The sequence below is a fragment of the Lissotriton vulgaris genome, chromosome 8 (genome assembly GCF_964263255.1).
Source record: "Lissotriton vulgaris chromosome 8, aLisVul1.2, whole genome shotgun sequence".
Classification (NCBI taxonomy): Eukaryota; Metazoa; Chordata; class Amphibia; order Caudata; family Salamandridae; genus Lissotriton; species Lissotriton vulgaris.
The window spans coordinates 1,528,528,338-1,528,546,615 of record NC_141696.1 but is presented as its reverse complement, the minus strand read 5'-3'; the positions used below and the strand labels follow the sequence as shown (position 1 = coordinate 1,528,546,615).

At 42.6% G+C, this 18,278-nt stretch overlaps 6 non-coding genes across 6 annotated transcripts; all 6 read left to right on the top strand.

Annotated features, from left to right (window-relative positions):
• The first annotated feature begins 1,428 nt into the window (after positions 1-1,428).
• On the top strand, positions 1,429-1,501 carry TRNAF-GAA (transfer RNA phenylalanine (anticodon GAA)). Its single transcript has one exon. It is a non-coding gene; the product is annotated as a tRNA-Phe (tRNA).
• Positions 1,502-3,756: 2,255 nt separating this feature from the next.
• TRNAF-GAA (transfer RNA phenylalanine (anticodon GAA)) lies at positions 3,757-3,829 on the top strand. Its single transcript has one exon. It is a non-coding gene; the product is annotated as a tRNA-Phe (tRNA).
• Positions 3,830-4,337: 508 nt separating this feature from the next.
• TRNAF-GAA (transfer RNA phenylalanine (anticodon GAA)) lies at positions 4,338-4,410 on the top strand. The gene has a single exon. It is a non-coding gene; the product is annotated as a tRNA-Phe (tRNA).
• A 1,672-nt stretch (positions 4,411-6,082) lies between these two features.
• On the top strand, positions 6,083-6,155 carry TRNAF-GAA (transfer RNA phenylalanine (anticodon GAA)). Its single transcript has one exon. It is a non-coding gene; the product is annotated as a tRNA-Phe (tRNA).
• A 510-nt stretch (positions 6,156-6,665) lies between these two features.
• Positions 6,666-6,738, top strand: TRNAF-GAA (transfer RNA phenylalanine (anticodon GAA)). The gene has a single exon. It is a non-coding gene; the product is annotated as a tRNA-Phe (tRNA).
• Positions 6,739-7,829: 1,091 nt separating this feature from the next.
• TRNAF-GAA (transfer RNA phenylalanine (anticodon GAA)) lies at positions 7,830-7,902 on the top strand. Its single transcript has one exon. It is a non-coding gene; the product is annotated as a tRNA-Phe (tRNA).
• The last annotated feature ends 10,376 nt before the right edge of the window (positions 7,903-18,278 follow it).

The following is an 18,278-nucleotide window of genomic DNA, read 5'->3' as shown; positions in this document are numbered from 1 at the left end:
CACAGATGTCAGTAGTCAGATGACATTGCTTACCTACTCATGCCAAATATATCTGGGTAATATAGTGCTAGTCCATTCAGAGTTAAAAAAACAACTACCTAACCTGGATCCAAAAAATGCTATTTACCCATTGTACCAGTTAATTGCGGAATGATACAGGACTCCTTAAAACATATCTCTACCATATGAGGTTAAAAATCCAGGTCCTGCATCTATTTTGTTAAATGGTTTAAATTAAAGTATGAAGACCACAGCTATAAGCAGGCCGAAATAGCTCAGTTGGGAGAGCGTTAGACTGAAGATCTAAAGGTCCCTGGTTTAATCCCGGGTTTCAGCACAGTTGAGAGTTTCCTTGCTTCTAACAAAATAGGTCTTGGAATCAGCTGTAGTCCTTTTTCTCTATTCATCAAATTTTTTCCAACTGATCTACAACACAATCAATTTAACATAGACTTTGCTTTATGTCCTCCTTCTAAACTTGCTTCCACCTCTCTTACCTTCAGGTTTGACAATGAATATTTCCCATTTCATGCTTTTTTGTAAAGTAAACTCTTGTCTGCATTACCTTCCACCTCCCCTTGAATACAGATGTCAGTAGTCAGATGACATTGCTTACCTACTCATGCCAAATATATCTGGGTAATATAGTGCTAGTCCATTCAGAGTTAAAAAAACAACTACCTAACCTGGATCCCAAAACTGCTATTTGCCCATTGCACCAGTTAATTGCGGAATGATACAGGACTCCTTAAAACATATCTCTACCATATGAGGTTAAAAATCCAGGTCCTGCATCTATTTTGTTAAATAGTTTAAATTAAAGTATGAAGACCACAGCTATAAGCAGGCCGCAATAGCTCAGTTGGGAGAGCGTTAGACTGAAGATCTAAAGGTCCCTGGTTCCATCCCGGGTTTCGGCACAGTTGAGAGGTTCCTTGCTTCTAACAAAATAGGTCTTGGAATCAGCTGTAGTACTTTTTTCTCTATCAACATTTTTATCAACTGATCTACAAAATGATCAATTCAACATAGACTTTGCTTTCTGTCCTTCTTTTAAACTTTCTTCCACCTATCTTGCCTTCAGGTTTGACAATGAATGTTTCCCATTTCGTCCTTTTTTGTAAAGTAAACTCTTGTCTGCATCACATTCCACTTCCCCTTGAACACAGATGTCAGTAGTCAGATGACATTGCTTACCTACTCATGCCAAATATATCTAGGTAATATAGTGCTAGTCCATTCAGAGTTAAAAAAACAACTACCTAACCTGGATCCCAAAAATGCTATTTACCCATTGCACCAGTTAACTGGGGAATTATACAGGACTCCTTAAAACATATCTCTACCATATGAGGGTAAAAATCCAGGTCCTGAGTCTATTTTGTTAAATGGTTTAAATTAAAGTATGAAGACCCCAGCTATAAGCAGGCCGAAATAGCTTAGTTGGGAGAGCGTTAGACTGAAGATCTAAAGGTCCCTGGTTCAATCCCGGGTTTCGGCACAGTTGAGAGGTTCCTTGCTTCTAACAAAATAGGTCTTGGAATCAGCTGTAGTACTTTTTCTCTATTCATCAAATTTTTTCCAACTGATCTACAACACAATCAATTTAACATAGACTTTGCTTTATGTCCTCCTTCTAAACTTGCTTCCACCTCTCTTACCTTCAGGTTTGACAATGAATATTTCCCATTTCATGCTTTTTTGTAAAGTAAACTCTTGTCTGCATTACCTTCCACCTCCCCTTGAATACAGATGTCAGTAGTCAGATGACATTGCTTACCTACTCATGCCAAATATATCTGGGTAATATAGTGCTAGTCCATTCAGAGTTAAAAAAACAACTACCTAACCTGGATCCCAAAACTGCTATTCGCCCATTGCACCAGTTAATTGCGGAATGATACAGGACTCCTTAAAACATATCTCTACCATGTGAGGTTAAAAATCCAGGTCCTGCATCTATTTTGTTAAATGGTTTAAATTAAAGTATGAAGACCACAGCTATAAGCAGGCCGAAATAGCTCAGTTGGGAGAGCGTTAGACTGAAGATCTAAAGGTCCCTGATTCAATCCCGGGTTTCGGCACAGTTGAGAGGTTCCTTGCTTCTAACAAAATAGGTCTTGGAATCAGCTGTAGTACTTTTTCTCTATTCATCAAATTTTTCCAACTGATCTACAACACAATCAATTTAACATAGACTTTGCTTTATGTACTCCTTCTAAACTTGCTTCCACCTCTCTTACCTTCAGGTTTGACAATGAATATTTCCCATTTCATGCTTTTTTGTAAAGTAAACTCTTGTCTGCATTACCTTCCACTTCCCCTTGAACACAGATGTCAGTAGTCAGATGACATTGCTTACCTACTCATGCCAAATATATCTGGGTAATATAGTGCTAGTCCATTCAGAGTTAAAAAAACAACTACCTAACCTGGATCCCAAAAATGCTATTTACCTATTGCACCAGTTAATTGCGGAATGATACAGGACTCCTTAAAACATATCTCACCATATGAGGTTAAAAATCCAGGTCCTGCATCTATTTTGTTAAATGGTTTAAATTAAAGTATGAAGACCACAGCTATAAGCAGGCCAAAATAGCTAAGCTGGGAGAGCGTTAGACTGAAGATCTAAAGGTCCCTGGTTCAATCCTGGGTTTCGGCACAGTTGAGAGGTTCCTCTCTTCTAACAAAATAGGTCTTGGAATCAGCTGTAGTACTCTTTTCTCTATCAACATTTTTATCAACTGATCTACAAAATGATCAATTCAACATAGACTTTGCTTTCTGTCCTCCTTTTAAACTTTCTTCCACCTATCTTGCCTTCAGGTTTGACTATGAATGTTTTCCATTTTGTCCTTTTTTGTAAAGTAAACTCTTGTCTGCATCACATTCCACTTCCCCTTGAACACAGATGTCAGTAGTCAGATGACATTGCTTACCTACTCATGCCAAATATATCTGGGTAATATAGTGCTAGTCCATTCAGAGTTAAAAAAACAACTACCTAACCTGGATCCCAAAAATGCTATTTACCCATTGCACCAGTTAACTGGGGAATGATACAGGACTCCTTAAAACATAACCTACCATATGAGGTTAAAAATCCATGTCCTGCATCTATTTTGTTAAATGGTTTAAATTAAAGTATGAAGACCACAGCTCTAAGCAGGCCGAAATAGCTCAGTTGAGCGAGCGTTAGACTGAAGATCTAAAGGTCCCTGGTTCAATCCCGGGTTTCGGCACAGTTGAGAGGTTCCTTGCTTCTAACAAAATAGGTCTTGGGATCAGCTGTAGTTCTTTTTCTCTATTCATCAAATTTTTTCCAACTGATCTACAACACAATCAATTTAACATAGACTTTGCTTTATGTCCTCCTTCTAAACTTGCTTCCACCTCTCTTACCTTCAGGTTTGACAATGATTATTTCCCATTTCATGCTTTTTTGTAAAGTAAACTCTTGTCTGCATTACCTTCCACTTCCCCTTGAACACAGATGTCAGTAGTCAGATGACATTGCTTACCTACTCATGCCAAATATATCTGGGTAATATAGTGCTAGTCCATTCAGAGTTAAAAAAAAACAACTACCTAACCTGGATCCCAAAAATGCTATTTACCCATTGCACCAGTTAATTGCGGAATGATACAGGACTCCTTAAAACATATCTCACCATATGAGGTTAAAAATCCAGGTCCTGCATCTGTTTTGTTAAATGGTTTAAATTAAAGTATGAAGACCACAGCTATAAGCAGGCCGAAATAGCTCAGTTGGGAGAGCGTTAGACTGAAGATCTAAAGGTCCCTGGTTCAATCCCGGGTTTCGGCACAGTTGAGAGGTTCCTTGCTTCTAACAAAATAGGTCTTGGAATCAGCTGTAGTACTTTTTTCTCTATCAACATTTTTATCAACTGATCTACAAAATGATCAATTCAACATAGACTTTGCTTTCTGTCCTCCTTTTAAACTTTCTTCCACCTATCTTGCCTTCAGGTTTGACTATGAATGTTTTCCATTTCGTCCTTTTTTGTAAAGTAAACTCTTGTCTGCATCACATTCCACTTCCCCTTGAACACAGATGTCAGTAGTCAGATGACATTGCTTAACTACTCATGCCAAATATATCTGGGTAATATAGTGCTAGTCCATTCAGAGTTAAAAAAACAACTACCTAACCTGGATCCCAAAAATGCTATTTACCCATTGCACCAGTTAACTGGGGAATGATACAGGACTCCTTAAAACATATCTCTACCATATGAGGTTAAAAATCCAGGTCCTGCATCTATTTTGTTAAATGGTTCAAATTAAAGTATGAAGACCCCAGCTATCAGAAGGCCGAAATAGCTCAGTTGGGAGAGCGTTAGACTGAAGATCTAAAGGTCCCTGGTTCAATCCCGGGTTTCGGCACAGTTGAGAGGTTCCTTGCTTCTAACAAAATAGGTCTTGGAATCAGCTGTAGTACTTTTTCTCTATTAACATTTTTATCAACTGATCTACAAAATGATCAATTCAACATAGACTTTGCTTTCTGTCCTCCTTTTAAACTTTCTTCCACCTATCTTGCCTTCCGGTTTGACTATGAATGTTTTCCATTTCGTCCTTTTTTGTAAAGTAAACTCTTGTCTGCATCACATTCCACTTCCCCTTGAACACAGATGTCAGTAGTCAGATGACATTGCTTACCTACTCATGCCAAATATATCTGGGTAATATAGTGCTAGTCCATTCAGAGTTAAAAAAACAACTACCTAACCTGGATCCCAAAAATGCTATTTACCCATTGCACCAGTTAACTGGGGAATGATACAGGACTCCTTAAAACATATCTCTACCATATGAGGTTAAAAATCCAGGTCCTGCATCTATTTTGTTAAATGGTTCAAATTAAAGTATGAAGACCCCAGCTATCAGAAGGCCGAAATAGCTTAGTTGGGAGAGTGTTAGACTGAAGATCTAAAGGTCCCTGGTTCAATCCTGGGTTTCGGCACAGTTGAGACGTTCCTTGCTTCTAACAAAATAGGTCTTGGAATCAGCTGTAGTACTTTTTCTCTATTCATCAAATTTTTTCCAACTGATCTACAACACAATCAATTTAACATAGACTTTGCTTTATGTCCTCCTTCTAAACTTGCTTCCACCTCTCTTATCTTCAGGTTTGACAATGAATATTTCCCATTTCATGCTTTTTTGTAAAGTAAACTCTTGTCTGCATTACCTTCCACTTCCCCTTGAACACAGATGTCAGTAGTCAGATGACATTGCTTACCTACTCATGCCAAATATATCTGGATAATATAGTGCTAGTCCATTCAGAGTTAAAAAAACAACTACCTAACCTGGATCCAAAAAATGCTATTTTCCCATTGTACCAGTTAATTGCGGAATGATACAGGACTCCTTAAAACATATCTCTACCATATGAGGTTAAAAATCCAGGTCCTGCATCTATTTTGTTAAATGGTTTAAATTAAAGTATGAAGACCACAGCTATAAGCAGGCCGAAATTGCTCAGTTGGGAGAGCGTTAGACTGAAGATCTAAAGGTCCCTGGTTCAATCCTGGGTTTCGGCACAGTTGAGAGGTTCCTTGCTTCTAACAAAATAGGTCTTGGAATCAGCTGTAGTACTTTTTTCTCTATCAACATTTTTATCAACTGATCTACAAAATGATCAATTCAACATAGACTTTGCTTTCTGTCCTCCTTTTAAACTTTCTTCCACCTATCTTGCCTTCAGGTGTGACAATGAATGTTTCCCATTTCGTCCTTTTTTTGTAAAGTAAACTCTTGTCTGCATCACATTCCACTTCCCCTTGAACACAGATGTCAGTAGTCAGATGACATTGCTTACCTACTCATGCCAAATATATCTAGGTAATATAGTGCTAGTCCATTCAGAGTTAAAAAAACAACTACCTAACCTGGATCCCAAAAATGCTATTTACCCATTGCACCAGTTAACTGGGGAATGATACAGGACTCCTTAAAACATATCTCTACCATATGAGGGTAAAAATCCAGGTCCTGCATCTATTTTGTTAAATGGTTTAAATTAAAGTATGAAGACCCCAGCTATAAGCAGGCCGAAATAGCTCAGTTGGGAGAGCGTTAGACTGAAGATCTAAAGGTCCCTGGTTCAATCCCGGGTTTCGGCACAGTTGAGAGGTTCCTTGCTTCTAACAAAATAGGTCTTGGAATCAGCTGTAGTACTTTTTCTCTATTCATCAAATTTTTTCCAACTGATCTACAACACAATCAATTTAACATAGACTTTGCTTTATGTCCTCCTTCTAAACTTGCTTCCACCTCTCTTACCTTCAGGTTTGACAATGAATATTTCCCATTTCATGCTTTTTTGTAAAGTAAACTCTTGTCTGCATTACCTTCCACCTCCCCTTGAATACAGATGTCAGTAGTCAGATGACATTGCTTACCTACTCATGCCAAATATATCTGGGTAATATAGTGCTAGTCCATTCAGAGTTAAAAAAACAACTACCTAACCTGGATCCCAAAACTGCTATTTGCCCATTGCACCAGTTAATTGTGGAATGATACAGGACTCCTTAAAACATATCTCTACCATATGAGGTTAAAAATCCAGGTCCTGCATCTATTTTGTTAAATGGTTTAAATTAAAGTATGAAGACCACAGCTATAAGCAGGCCGAAATAGCTCAGTTGGGAGAGCGTTAGACTGAAGATCTAAAGGTCCCTGGTTCAATCCCGGGTTTCGGCACAGTTGAGAGGTTCCTTGCTTCTAAAAAAATAGGTCTTGGAATCAGCTGTAGTACTTTTTCTCTATTCATCAAATTTTTTCCAACTGATCTACAACACAATCAATTTAACATAGACTTTGCTTTATGTCCTCCTTCTAAACTTGCTTCCACCTCTCTTACCTTCAGGTTTGACAATGAATATTTCCCATTTCATGCTTTTTTGTAAAGTAAACTCTTGTCTGCATTACCTTCCACCTCCCCTTGAATACAGATGTCAGTAGTCAGATGACATTGCTTACCTACTCATGCCAAATATATATGGGTAATATAGTGCTAGTCCATTCAGAGTTAAAAAAACAACTACCTAACCTGGATCCCAAAACTGCAATTTGCCCATTGCACCAGTTAATTGCGGAATGATACAGGACTCCTTAAAACATATCTCTACCATATGAGGTTGAAAATCCAGGTCCTGCATCTATTTTGTTAAATGGTTTAAATTAGAGTATGAAGACCACAGCTATAAGCTGGCCGCTATAGCTCAGTTGGGAGAGCGTTAGACTCTAGATCTAAAGGTCCCTGGTTCCATCCCGGGTTTCGGCACAGTTGAGAGGTTCCTTGCTTCTAACAAAATAGGTCTTGGAATCAGCTGTAGTACTTTTTTCTCTATCAACATTTTTATCAACTGATCTACAAAATGATCAATTCAACATAGACTTTGCTTTCTGTCCTCCTTTTAAACTTTCTTCCACCTATCTTGCCTTCAGGTTTGACAATGAATGTTTCCCATTTAGTCCTTTTTTGTAAAGTAAACTCTTGTCTGCATCACATTCCACTTCCCCTTGAACACAGATGTCAGTAGTCAGATGACATTGCTTACCTACTCATGCCAAATATATCTAGGTAATATAGTGCTAGTCCATTCAGAGTTAAAAAAACAACTACCTAACCTGGATCCCAAAAATGCTATTTACCCATTGCACCAGTTAACTGGGGAATGATACAGGACTCCTTAAAACATATCTCTACCATATGAGGTTAAAAATCCAGGTCCTGCATCTATTTTGTTAAATGGTTTAAATTAAAGTATGAAGACCACAGCTATAAGCAGGCCGAAATAGCTCAGTTGGGAGAGCGTTAGACTGAAGATCTAAAGGTCCCTGGTTCAATCCCAGGTTTCGGCACAGTTGAGAGGTTCCTTGCTTCTAACAAAATAGGTCTTGGAATCAGCTGTTGTACTTTTTCTCTATTCATCAAATTTTTTCCAACTGATCTACAACACAATCAATTTAACATAGACTTTGCTTTATGTCCTCCTTCTAAACTTGCTTCCACCTCTCTTACCTTCAGGTTTGACAATGAATATTTCCCATTTCATGCTTTTTTGTAAAGTAAACTCTTGTCTGCATTACCTTCCACCTCCCCTTGAATACAGATGTCAGTAGTCAGATGACATTGCTTACCTACTCATGCCAAATATATCTGGGTAATATAGTGCTAGTCCATTCAGAGTTAAAAAAACAACTACCTAACCTGGATCCCAAAACTGCTATTTGCCCATTGCACCAGTTAATTGCGGAATGATACAGGACTCCTTAAAACATATCTCTACCATATGAGGTTAAAAATCCAGGTCCTGCATCTATTTTGTTAAAAGGTTTAAATTAAAGTATGAAGACCACAGCTATACGCAGGCTGCAATAGCTCAGTTGGGAGAGCGTTAGACTGAAGATCTAAAGGTCCCTGGTTCAATCCTGGGTTTCGGCACAGTTGAGAGGTTCCTTGCTTCTAACAAAATAGGTCTTGGAATAAGCTGTAGTACTTTTTTCTCTATCAACATTTTTATCAACTGATCTACAAAATGATCAATTCAACATAGACTTTGCTTTCTGTCCTCTTTTTAAACTTTCTTCCACCTATCTTGCCTTCAGGTTTGACAATGAATGTTTCCCATTTCGTCCTTTTTTGTTAAGTAAACTCTTGTCTGCATCACATTCCACTTCCCCTTGAACACAGATGTCAGTAGTCAGATGACATTGCTTACCTACTCATGCCAAATATATCTAGGTAATATAGTGCTAGTCCATTCAGAGTTAAAAAAACAACTACCTAACCTGGATCCCAAAAATGCTATTTACCCATTGCACCAGTTAACTGGGGAATGGTACAGGACTCCTTAAAACATATCTCTACCATATGAGGTTAAAAATCCAGGTCCTGCATCTATTTTGTTAAATGGTTCAAATTAAAGTATGAAGACCACAGCTATGAGAAGGCCGAAATAGCTCAGTTTGGAGAGCGTTAGACTGAAGATCTAAAGGTCCCTGGTTTAATCCCGGGTTTCGGCACAGTTGAGAGGTTCCTTGCTTCTAGCAAAATAGGTCTTGGAATCAGCTGTAGAACTTTTTCTCTATTCATCAAATTTTTTCGAACTGATCTACAACACAATCAATTTAACATAGACTTTGCTTTATGTCCTCCTTCTAAACTTGCTTCCACCTCTCTTACCTTCAGGTTTGACAATGAATATTTCCCATTTCATGCTTTTTTGTAAAGTAAACTCTTGTCTGCATTACCTTCCACTTCCCCTTGAACACAGATGTCAGTAGTCAGATGACATTGCTTACCTACTCATGCCAAATATATCTGGGTAATATAGTGCTAGTCCATTCAGAGTTAAAAAAAACAACTACCTAACCTGGATCCCAAAAATGCTATTTACCCATTGCACCAGTTAATTGCGGAATGATACAGGACTCCTTAAAACATATCTCACCATATGAGGTTAAAAATCCAGGTCCTGCATCGATTTTGTTAAATGGTTTAAATTAAAGTATGAAGACCACAGCTGTAAGCAGCCCGAAATAGCTAAGTTGGGAGAGCGTTAGACTGAAGATCTAAAGGTCCCTGGTTCAATCCCGGGTTTCGGCACAGTTGAGAGGTTCCTTGCTTCTAACAAAATAGGTCTTGGAATCAGCTGTAGTACTTTTTTCTCTATCAACATTTTTATCAACTGATCTACAAAATGATCAATTCAACATAGACTTTGCTTTCTGTCCTCCTTTTAAACTTTCTTCCACCTATCTTGCCTTCAGGTTTGACTATGAATGTTTTCCATTTCGTCCTTTTTTGTAAAGTAAACTCTTGTCTGCATCACATTCCTCTTCCCCTTGAACACAGATGTCAGTAGTCAGATGACATTGCTTACCTACTCATGCCAAATATATCTGGGTAATATAGTGCTAGTCCATTCAGAGTTAAAAAAACAACTACCTAACCTGGATCCCAAAAATGCTATTTACCCATTGCACCAGTTAACTGGGGAATGATACAGGACTCCTTAAAACATATCTCTACCATATGAGGTTAAAAATCCAGGTCCTGCATCTATTTTGTTAAATGATTCAAATTAAAATATGAAGACCCCAGCTATCAGAAGGCCGAAATAGCTCAGTTGGGAGAGCGTTAGACTGAAGATCTAATATGGCTGAGATACCCGCCACCCCCTCTCAACACAATCCCCAAAGGAGGGAAAACGGAAACAGTTCTTGAAGTTTTTGGAAGTGGGAGGGAGTGACCCTCCCGGCCGTATTTATTAAAACAAAAAATTAAAACATTTAAACATTAATGTACAATTTCATACCACATTGCGATGTTTGGCTAACCTTAACAGATTCTCTAATACAGAGGTTCTCCTAGCCGAACTAACATCCTACAAAACATTTACTTGAAATATTGAAATTGTACATCCTAACGTTTAAGGGCCAACGGCAAGGTCGTAACCGGTGTCAAGATCCCTAACCAGACATACCCCCCCCACTTGGGAGGGGCGACAGCACTGAGGCGTACTCAAGTGCAACTACTACCAATTTCCCTTGACTTGACGGGGGCACTTATCAACTCGACGCCAGTTAACGGTCGTTCGAAGACTCGTGTGAGGTATCTAGAAGGTATCGTAGACCTCCCCCCAACCCCACACAACTTACCGCATCTGCCGTCGCAGATGTCACTGGCCCCGGGAAATTCCCCAGGAGGGGGCTGTAACCCCTCCTACACAGGAAGGGGCCTTGACCGCCTTTCCTCTTCTTTCGGCGACCCATCCTTAGAAGGGACCGCCTCCCCGTTGAGGGGCCAAAGGCCACCTCCCCCGAGCGCTCCCATCCGTGTTGGGTGACGCCCACTCATAGGGATCTTCCAATTAGTGCTCACCGATCATGACCTTACCGCCCGACCAAAATAAATACGACAAATGCTAACTAAACGAAACTACATTGGCCACTATGACCGAAAAAGCCTGTTTATAAATGGACCTTAAATCCGAAGTTCTTTAATCACAAACTTGTAAAATTAGACCAATCTTTATTACACATTCAACATCAACACAACACTACAATAACCTGTAAACGAAATAGAATAATTGATCAATTTTATTAAAACAACTGGCTGTCCTCAGGGGCTGGTGGGTGGGTCAAAATTGGCTCTTCGTTCCGTCTCGAGCTCACGTGCAGCGAGGAGGTGCAGCTTCAGAGCACAGGAACAAGAGGATGTCTTCTGGTCTTGCGTCCCTTTTTATCCATCTTCAGGGCGGGCGTAAACCCGCCCCTGCCTGCCCCGAGGGCGTGGCCGGCCGCGTCAGTGTCTAGGCCAGCCCACTCTAGGGTGGGAAAAAGCGCGCCCCGGCTACGCCGCTTCGGGCATACCAGCCGAGACGCGCCTCCCGCCCAAAATGGCTTCCCGGGGGGATCGTGGCACTCTGCCATACGTTCGGGGGGACCGAGTGGTCGCCCCTTTCCATATGGCTGAGATACCCGCCACCCCCTCTCAACACAATCCCCAAAGGAGGGAAAACGGAAACAGTTCTTGAAGTTTTTGGAAGTGGGAGGGAGTGACCCTCCCGGCCGTATTTATTAAAACAAAAAATTAAAACATTTAAACATTAATGTACAATTTCATACCACATTGCGATGTTTGGCTAACCTTAACAGATTCTCTAATACAGAGGTTCTCCTAGCCGAACTAACATCCTACAAAACATTTACTTGAAATATTGAAATTGTACATCCTAACGTTTAAGGGCCAACGGCAAGGTCGTAACCGGTGTCAAGATCCCTAACCAGACATACCCCCCCCACTTGGGAGGGGCGACAGCACTGAGGCGTACTCAAGTGCAACTACTACCAATTTCCCTTGACTTGACGGGGGCACTTATCAACTCGATGCCAGTTAACGGTCGTTCGAAGACTCGTGTGAGGTATCTAGAAGGTATCGTAGACCTCCCCCCAACCCCACACAACTTACCGCATCTGCCGTCGCAGATGTCACTGGCCCCGGGAAATTCCCCAGGAGGGGGCTGTAACCCCTCCTACACAGGAAGGGGCCTTGACCGCCTTTCCTCTTCTTTCGGCGACCCATCCTTAGAAGGGACCGCCTCCCCGTTGAGGGGCCAAAGGCCACCTCCCCCGAGCGCTCCCATCCGTGTTGGGTGACGCCCACTCATAGGGATCTTCCAATTAGTGCTCACCGATCATGACCTTACCGCCACAGGCCGGATAGTTGACCGGCTATCCGGACCCCCCACAAAACTCCTACCTAAAGGTCATGTTTCAACGATTTTAACCATGCTAAGAAGTCTCCTAAGAGTAACTCATTCCCCACCCAAGACAAATGCACACCATCCCCCAAATACATACTGTCATCATTAATACAGCTATGAGAAATAGAATGCAATGTCCTGGAACGGAACAACCTACTCACTTTATTGTTAAGCTTTCTAACAGAATGGTTCAAAGCAGGAATAGAGATAGCCCCCCGCCACACCTTTCGTGGAATCAAATGGGACCATGCAATCGTGCACCCCGGAACTCTCCTCGCCAACCAACTTACAGTGGAAAGCATTGCCTCCAGGAGTAGTCGTCTACCGATGGTGACCAAATCATTGCCCCCAACATGCACTATAACTATAGACGGCGGTGACCTTGTCCGCCCTAACAAACCCTCGAAAAATGTTTGAAACTGGTCAATACAGAGACCGCCCCTTCCGTAGAAGGACATCCTGTACCCGTATTCCCCAGCTACGTGAATCATGTCACCTGCTTTGAATACGTCTGCGGCACGCCTCACGTATGAGTGGCCCACGACCCACACCTCCTTTTTCACAGCCGGTGATGTCTGACCGCTGGCCCGGTGTAGGGTCGACTGCATAGTCCGCCCAGCCTCGTAGGCTTGCGTAACTGAAAACCAAACAAAAACAAGAAGCGTGAGTACATTATTATAGCTTCACAACATGTGCAACCGCACGTATCTTTTATAACAATTGGAGGACCAACGCCCCACTCGTTTCACTTGCTCAACATTAAGACCCCTGGCTGTAGCTTCCGTAGCAGCCCCTATCCGAAAGGAATGGGTCCCAAATTCGCCCGGGTTCAAGCCCGCAGCGGCAATTGACATCGCAAGCACCCGCTGAAACTGAAATTTCGTCAGTGGGGTGGCGTCAGCGTGTCTTAACAAAGTCCCCCCCCATGATGCCACCCTTCGTGCTAGGTAATCCTCTAAACACTTTACCGGACATATGGAGGACCCAGGAATCCTGCGTATGATGACGCAGTCACCCATCCCATCTTGATCAGTCTTGGACTTTACAAAGGAGACAGTCATTGTTTCTCCCCTGATCTGAACGTGTTCCTGGCACAAACCCCCTGCCACATCCAGTTTGTTCCTTGCAACTAGTTCGCTTACCCGCATTGCTCCGTGAAATGCTAGCGTAAAAGCGGCTCGGAACAGCACCGCCTCAAACTGAGATGAACATGTGGCCGGGAGTGTGGCCAACAACTGGGACAATCTATCCAAACCTATCGGGCGCCTTTCATCTACTCTGCGACCCTCAAGGCGTTGCCACCCACGCAGCGCTTTCTGTACAACGAAAGACGCTGTTGGGTCCTGGATAGCGTGTGCTCTGGCAACAAAGGAAATGGCAGCACGATGCCTCTGGGCCGTAGCCACCGATTTCCCAGCCCTACATAAGGACATCAGGAAATTCACTACCCATTCCTCGTGACCCCAAAGTCGCTCTCTATCACTCCCCAAAAAGGCTAAATAGGCCCGAAACGCCCCTTCGTATGCCTTCCTCGTCCTTGGTGCTAGACTCTCTCCCACGAGGTGACGAAGTTCGGGGCACCGAGAGACCAGAGAGCTTCGGGAAAGGGTGCCGGCTCTGGGTCCGCTGAGGGGAGGAAACCCGAAAAAGCCTGCATTTGAAAACGAGACAGTGCGTCAGCCGCCTGATTCATCACCCCTGGAACATGCTTTGCTCTGAATAGCACGTTCAATTGCATACATAGTAAAACAATTTCCTTAAGCAGTCTTAAAATCAGTTTACAACGTGCTGCCTGACTATTGATGCACTCGACCACGGTCATATTGTCAGACCAAAATATGACAGAGTGATCTTTGAACCCATCGGGCCATGTTCTCAAGGCCACCAAGATGGGAAACAGTTCCAGGAAAGCAATATTACTCGTCAGACCATTCTCATGCCACCATGTCGGCCATCTTTGTGCCGACCATTTCGTGCCGAAGATGGCGCCAAAACCTATGCTTCCTGCTGAATCTGTCCATAGCCCCAGCTCTTCAGAAGACACGGCTGGTTCATTCCAGACGATTCTACCATTGAAGTCCGCCAGAAATGCTAACCAAATACGCATGTCCTGGCGGATCTCGGCCGATAGTCTCGTGCGATGATGGCACTCTTTAAGGCCGACCATCGCTTGGGCAATTGAACGGGAAAAGGGGCGGGCCATTGGTATTACCCTCAGGGCAAAATTCAACTGTCCCACCAACTGCTGTAATTGTTGCAGCGTAACTTTTGATGCATTTATACACACTTGCAGCGCAGCCCTGAACTTCAACACTTTCTCAGCTGGCAAACGGAAACACCCTTCAATGGAGTCCAACTCGATCCCCAGAAACTCGAGGCAAGTCGTAGGACTGAGGTTCCGTGACGGTTCCGTGACGACTTGAATCCGTGTTTTTAAGTTTGTCGGAAATACATAAAAATGGTATCAGTGAACCGCAAATGATCCATTTAGTATATCCTAGTGTTTTCGCTACGCTACGAGCAAGAGCACTCCTTCCACTGACACATTTCTGATATACACACGGCATCCATCTTAGATCGTGGCCGCCATTTTGTGTTTCCTTGCCCTCACATATGCAATAGCCTCTGATCATTTCATTCACTTCACTTTGATTAAGGACACGTAGCCTTAGCCGGAGATTCACCTCTTACATGACACGTGCACCTTAAACCAGATCACGCTGAAGCTGCATGACTCGACAAAGGCTGCCTCCTCTGCCCGAGGCCAGCCCACCTGAACTGGTTTTCCTGTCCATTGTACCTGATCATGATTAGGCGGCCGAAGCCGGTAGCCTTGCCCATTTACAACCCACAAACATCTCTTATCCCGCTTTTCTATCTTCTGCACCTGGCTCTGCTCCTTTCCTTCTGGGCCTTTATTAGGGGGAGGTAACGAACTTTACGATGAGGCGGTCCGGGTCTTGAATGCAATATTGACAAGGGATTGTGATGGACTGGTGGGAACCCCTCTTCGTGATGTTTGGTATCAGATATTATCGACAGTTCCTGTGTAACGCCAAATATTTATTGTTTAGAGACACAAAGGTTTGGGAATGTACCGACATGTGAAATATTTGCCTAGAGCACAATTTTTAGTATATAAGGAGCAACCCACTGTGTACAAATCGAACAGTCTCCTAGATTCTGCCCGTGTGTAGATTCTGTGACTTCTGTGTCCCTGCAGTAATAAACCTTTGGTCTTTGACGCCACCATCGAGAAGCCCGTGTTTCTGTTCATTTGTGCACCAAGGCAGGTGGGACTCCGGGGTCTTTGGGTGTTGTACCCTGACACCTCTGGACGGAACCAAAAAGTCCAGAACTCCAATTGGCGCCCAACGTGGGGCGACGTCATTCGGTACCGGTCCAAAAGCCTGAAGAGTTCGAGAAGCTTCGTGTGAAGATTCCTGAGGGAGGCGCCCCACTTCATCGATCCCGGCATATCGCAAAAGTGGCCCTGAAGTTCTCTTCCACGAGGGTTCCCGTTCAGGACGGCTGCAGTGGGCCGTTGCCTTGACCGTCGCCCTGTCTTGGACCCGAAGTGGTGCAGTCCTTAGTACGGCGAAACGTGACGGGTTTCTCCTTGGTGACGTCTTCAGTGCCTCAGTTAAGTATTTAGTGATAGCTAGCTGGTTACTTTTGTGAGGATTGTTAAAAATCCTTGATCGGTTCTTGGTTTGGTTTGGTTTTGTAAGATTATCACTAGTTGTTCTGGTTACGATAATCTATTTGGTTCAGTTTTGGGTATCGATACATCAGTTCGTTTTGGTAGGCCTAAGTTCTTGGTTCAAGTGCACAATTTGTTTCGTGTTTTGTTTGTTTTGTGTTCCGGACTGAAAATGGTAAGTCGGAAAATGTTGTCTTGTTTTAGTTGCAACAGTGACTCACAATTAGAGGATTCCTGTCTGGTTCCTCCGATTGGGACTCCCCTATATGACCTATATTGTAAGTATGGTGTGGGTCCTATAACTTATAATGAGATATGGGTCCGTTATTGTAAGAAGGATGGTGTCCTTAGTTGGCCACTGCATGGTAGTTTTGAACAAGAGATTCTCGACAATTTAGAAGCGAAATTGTTTAGGAAGAAAGCCCGGCCGGCAATGTTTGACTCTTTTCGTTATTGGCGGAAAGAATCCAAACAGAGAGAAATGAAAAGGTTGAAGAAAGAGCAAAAAGAACAAGAAGAGTTAACTCTAGAGCAAGCGACTAAGCAGTTGCAGGCTAACGAGTGTGAGAAAGCCATAGATGTAGCCATTAGAGAGCGTAACTTAGCGATTGACAAGTGCTATCCTGCCTTGCCATCGAAAATGGCTAAGATACTGGAGGATTCCGAAAACGATCCTCTGCTATCTTATCTGTTACGGTCACCTCCACCGTATGCACAAGGTGCTGCGGCTCCACTCATCCCGAATGTTCAATTGCCGGTTGCTGGACAACCTGGTGTTCTTGTTCCTCAGAATCAAGTTCCTATACCTCCTGTGGTGAATGTAAATGTTCCTACAGCTCCTCCTCTTCCTGCACTGCCCGCTCCTATACCTACCACTGTACCTATTGGTCCTCAAACTATTTTCCTCGATACTCCTACTGTTTCGTCATCTATTCCTACCTCTACTGCGTTCTCTATGTCTGCGAGTGTACTAACTCCACTTTCTGTTCGTCGAAGAATTACTGATTCTGTTACTAATATGCTGTCGCCTATATATAAAACCTTGATTAAGACTCCTACTCCTGACTCTGTTCAGAGACGGAGTCAGCTTCCAAGTACTGAGGAACGGGGAGTTTTAGACTCCACGGCTCTCAGATGGATTACAAAAGTTAGAAGATATAGTACGAAAGATGTGTTAGAGACATTTATGCAATGGGGAGAGCCAACACAGCGATACGTCTTCGACGAGATGTGCTCGTTGTTGCGTGAGGAAATAGAAGAAGACGATATCGAATCAGATTTGGAAGATTTAATTAAAATTCAAAAAGAGTTTGCTGCTGGAATGATAGTGGGCGATAATATAAAGGAAGCGATGGAACTCATTTTGAGTTTTAGGAATGATCCATCTCTTCGTTCGCCGAGAGATTTAGAGAAAGGTAGAATGAAGCTAAGTCGCCAATATCCTATGAGGGAGGTTCCTCCAATTTGGCGCGAAGCCGTGCAAGCTGATGCAGTTGCGGGTGTTGTAGCTGCTCCAGCACAGTTCCAAAGAGTATGGATACATATTCCGTGGAAGCGAGCAGAAGTGTTAGCAGTGAAACAGGCCTTGCCAGATCCACGTAAGAATCCAGCCGGATATTACAAGGAATTGACACAGACAGTTGAGGCTTGTATAATGAACTTAGCCGACATTGATATGTTGTTTGGTAATGTAGTTCCACAACCAGTGTGGGCTAAAATTCGTAGAGAGGATCATCAGGCTGCTTTAGGTGGTGATTGGGCAGCTATCACTGCAGCAGATGCTCAACAAATAGGTGGTGCGAAACCCGAACCCCTAATTGCTAATCTTCCAGGTAGAATAATAGATTTAATGAAGACTCTGATGCCAGCATTGCGTGTTAATTGGGATAAATTATCCGCATGCAAGCAGAAGAAAGACGAAAGTGTCTCCGACTTCTTCACGAGGTTCGAAGAGACTTTTGTAGACCATAGTGGTCAGGATATGAGCACTGAAGGAGGACAGAGATTGTTTGTCGATAAATTTGTGCATAATTTGTTACCCGAATTATGCAATAAATTGAAAGACTCAGAAAGTGCGTGGGCTGTATCTACGACAGCGCAAATACTTGCGACTGCACAGTACTATGAAAATAGGGATAAAGAGGAAAAGGAGAAATCAGAGAAGAAAACGAAAGATTTAAAGACTAAAGTTCTTTTACAGCAGGCGTATCCGCCTCGCACGAATCAGACTAATATGCAACAGAATTCGTATCAAAAGACAGATT